The following is a 4,727-nucleotide window of genomic DNA, read 5'->3' as shown; positions in this document are numbered from 1 at the left end:
GACTAAGAACATTTGGGTGTCTCAGGAATATCATAATCATATGTTAATTGTATAATCTTGTTCCTGTATTATAGATCTCTTGTGATACTTGTAAATTTTGTGTCTCTTCTGAATAAATGCTCTTGTTTTGTTATTTGTACTTATTTTGTTACTGTAAATATTTATACCTTTGTCTGTGTCTCTGTTGTCCGGCTGTGCTGACTGGTTTCTGGAGCAAAATTCCGCCACTATTTCACGAATTGACATCAGACTTTGTACATGGGTACATCATGGGTGTGTTTGCATCCTAAAACTGTGAGCTCAATTTGACCTTTGACCTTTACCTAAAGTGCTGAAATGATGGTTTCTGGAGCATATCTTAGCTGCTGTTTCATGAATGGGCATCAACATTTGGATACATGTACATCGCGGGAACTGTGCCCTCAATTTGACATTGACCACAATTCACAAAATACAGTGTAACACAGCTTTCCCCAGCAAATCTTAGTCACTGTCTATGAATGGGCTTCAAACTTTGTAAATAAGCTTCAAGTTAAATCTAGTTTAATGATTGTTTTGGCCACCTAATCTGGATCTTCTTCAGTGTATAGTGAAATTGTCCTGTTAACTAACTTTGAAAGTGTCACTGGCAAATATCTAATGACAATTTAAGTTTATCTTTACCAGAATCAAAGTTGCTTTTCCTAAACTGTTCTAACATCCTCCCAACAGCTAAGGTCATAGGGAGACACCACGGACAGGAAGTGAGGAAAGAAAGTGTATAGATCTTAAGGACATTCCAATATGGCTGCCACACCACACTATATCAAATTCAATAATGCATTCCGTTAGCATTGAACAAGCCCTGTCAAATGCTTCAACAGTTATTGAATTTTTTTTTCTGAAATTTAGTGTGCATGTACCTCAACTATGTTTGAGAAATATTGGAGGAGGATTATTTTGTGACAGGGATTGTTTAATGCTAACGGAATGCATTATAGAATTTGATATACAGTTTGGTGTGGCAGCCATATTGGAATGTCCTTAACCCTTAATTACATTTTGGATACAACAGTTGGGGCAGGACGCTTTCGTTAACCAGGTAGCTTAAGTCTGTTAGAGCGATAGTATAACGATATGCAGTCCTAAGTACAAATCTCGGTTTAGCCTGCTGAATTTTATACTAGGAACACTGTTGTTGATTATATTTCATTTCATCTTTGTTATTCTTTCTTATAAAAGTCATATCAAAGCTATTAGCGCAAACTTCCTCTGGCCCAGACACCAAATGATGAGTTAAGTAACACTTGTTTTAAAGATATCTTGGAACAATAATCCATAGATCATTAACAACACAGTCGCTGCACGTTATCGTAAGCTAAACCACAAACAACAAACCCCACCTACTTATACCCTACTATTCACAGAGAGCGTAACCCCTCGAGAATCGATGATGCACCTACCCCTCCACCCGAATTTCGGGTTAGCCAGTTGGAATCCCAAAACATAACTGGATACAGATATTTTTCACAGCAATATAGACCCGTGTATCCGATATATATGTGATTGTGTGACTATCTTATTGTAATTACAATCATCAGTTTATAATTAGATTTCGTGCTTCCATCCTTCAAGCATCGACTATTTTGGTAAAAAAAAAAGACATGCACTGGAATAATAAAGCGATTTACCAGATAGGCCCGCAATACCAAAAGCATTGTTAGTTTCACGTCCAAAAAGTGAGAATTTTTCATCTGTAATTTTTTTAACTGATTCCACCTTTAACGTGATGAAGCTCGGGCTAGCGACGGGTAGGTAAGGTGTGATAAGAAATTAGGTTCTAATCAAGTCCAAGTTGTTTATCCGGCCTTCAGTATTTTGCTCATAATCTATCCAATTACAAAATATGTCATAGCATGCACTATTCAGCGCTAAGAGGATACAGTATAAAAAGGCACCGGTGGATATTATATCGTAAGACCGTGTAGTATAATAGTATACCCTTACGACTGTACATATAAGGACGTAAGGATGGTTTCTTAATCTAATATTTATAGTTTCAAAAATAAACTTACATAAATTCGATAAGATTCATCAGTTTGGAAATATGTGATATCAAAGTTTACTTTCTACACAAACAATGTACGTATTAAACGTGTCGCAACATTTCAAGACCAACTGGTCCCTTTGTCAAGCTAGGACTGAGTGATAGTCATACAAGTAGCTTGACAAAGGGACCAGTCTGTCTTGAAATGTTGCGACACGTTTAAACGGACATTGTTTGTGTAGAAAGTAAAACTTTGATATTAAATTTACGTACATTATTTAATTCCCTTACACTTAATAACTGGGCTAAGTTGAAAATAGATGACCTACGCCAATAGTCAACGTAAAATGACAGAGCTTGTGTCATTACACTGTTCTCACTGTACTGTGTCAGTTGTCTTAAAAGACAAGTTAATGAGACCATCTGATAACTTTGTAATACAGACACTATCTCATTAACACTGATCACAAAGCCACGCCACCCTGTATGTCTGGGGTACATACCGATACACGTCGACAAAGGACCCGTCAATACCATCTGACACCTTCCTTTGTCACGTGAAATCTCAGATCATATTTCTTAAATCTTTTCTGGGTCAAATGTTATATTTAATATCGATGTCAGATTGGTATTGTGTTTGAAGTTATTCATAAAAAAATATTTTGAAGTCGGTCCGTGCGAAACTTTCTGGGCATTCCAAACCAACCCCTACGTTGTTATATAGTGAATATACACTAAGCATGGGTGATGACACCCATTATTGAGATAGCTACAACCACTTATGTTGGTAAACACCCTGATCTGGCGAGTGGTGTATCGAGAAGTTTGTGTTATATTTTCACGAGTAAATGTTTACCAAGGACTTAACAAAAACTTTAGATTTAGAAGTGATGTACACTCCACAAGTGACAGGTGAACATAAAAGATGTTGTCATTCATTCATTGACCTATGCGTAATTAAACAAGAGATCACATAGGGATCTTGGCGCCCACCATCGTACCATCATCATAGGCTGATACACGAGATCCCAGAGGGATCTTGGCGCCGACCATCGTACCATCATCATAGGTTGGTACACGAGATCCCACAGGGATCTTGGCGCCAACCATCGTACCATCATCATAGGTTGGTACACGAGATCCCACAGGGATCTTAGTGGCGCCCACCATCATACCATCGTCATAGGCTGATACAAGAGATCCCAGAGGGATCCTGGCGTCACCATCGTACCATCATCATATAGGTTGGTACACGAGATCCCACAGGGATCTTAGTGGCGCCCACCATCGTACCATCATCATAGGCTGATACACGAGATCCCACAGGGATCTTGGCGCCAACCATCGTACCATCATCATATAGGTTGGTACACGAGATCCCACAGGGATCATGGCGCCGACCATCATACCATCGTCATAGGCTGATACAAGAGATCCCAGAGGGATCTTGGCGTCACCATCGTACCATCATCATAGGTTCTAGGCTATGTAAGAAACATGAAAGGACCAAGAGGAAATTAAATATGAAATTTCGGAAAGATCCCTCCAGCACTTCCTAAAAAAGGGCCTAACAACCTGTTAACTCTTTAATTTCAAGATGGTCGCCTATTTGCCTTTTGTTTTTCTCATCAGTCCCATGACGCAACATGCAAAACCACGGGCCACGGGGAACCTTTATGTACATGTGGAATCTTAAAAAAATCCCTAAATCCTCAATTACGTTCTGAAAAATAGCACTCAAAATTTTTAACTCTCAAAGTTCAAGGTGGCTATCTGTCGGCCATCTTTGTTTTTTCATCAGTCCCAAAATCCGATGTGCACAACTAAGGACGATTGGGAACCTTCCTGGGAAATTTGAGAAAGATCCCTTAGGTACAGTTTGAGAAATAACGGTAACACATTTTTGCTCTCTTAATTCAAGATGACTGTTTGCTGGCACTAAGGATGGGCTATATGATTTGTCAGACGACATCGTTACATTGCTAAGTGTACTAGGTATGACGTAAGAGCTCGGTCCATATCGATGCGGAGAGAAATTATGTGATCCCAGTGACGGGCCTGGGAGTTCATAAATAAGAAAACCATGATTTTACATCTACATGGCATAATGTGTAAATAATATACAACAATTAGGAAAGAATTTAAGTTATTTCAACTTATGTTAATCACTCTTGTTGGCCCGGGTGTTGGCGAACGGAGGTATTAATGTGGAAGAAACCGGAGTAGCCGGAGAAAACCCACGTGGTCGGGCAGGTGACCCCATCATCTTTCACGTCCGATCGGGGAATCGAACCCCGACCGCCCTGGTGAAAGGCAAATGCGTTATCCACGACACCCCCTACAACGAGTAAACTAGGCGATTTTGTGTTAGGAAAGGCCTTTATTTAATCGGCGCAAACTTATTTTCAAGTAAATACCTTATGCTATTATAAGTATATATTCTAGGAAGCTTGCATTTATGAAAAATATGTTCATACAAACAGTTGTATACCGTATGTATGAAGGAACATACTGATGGTTCGTTCTTTTGCGAGTAACTATTCACAACTTCTTTTAGGGGTTAATATATCAAACGATCATTCTTGTAATCAATAATATATGATTATGCATTTTATTGCTCCTGCTAGGATTTTTTTTTTAATTCATTTTCTTTTTCACGTCACCACATGTGAATACCGAGTACGTAAACACGGCTATCGGT

This window comes from Mizuhopecten yessoensis, unplaced genomic scaffold (genome assembly GCF_002113885.1).
Source record: "Mizuhopecten yessoensis strain PY_sf001 unplaced genomic scaffold, ASM211388v2 scaffold11105, whole genome shotgun sequence".
NCBI lineage: Eukaryota > Metazoa > Mollusca > Bivalvia > Pectinida > Pectinidae > Mizuhopecten > Mizuhopecten yessoensis.
This window is presented reverse-complemented; position numbering follows the sequence as displayed.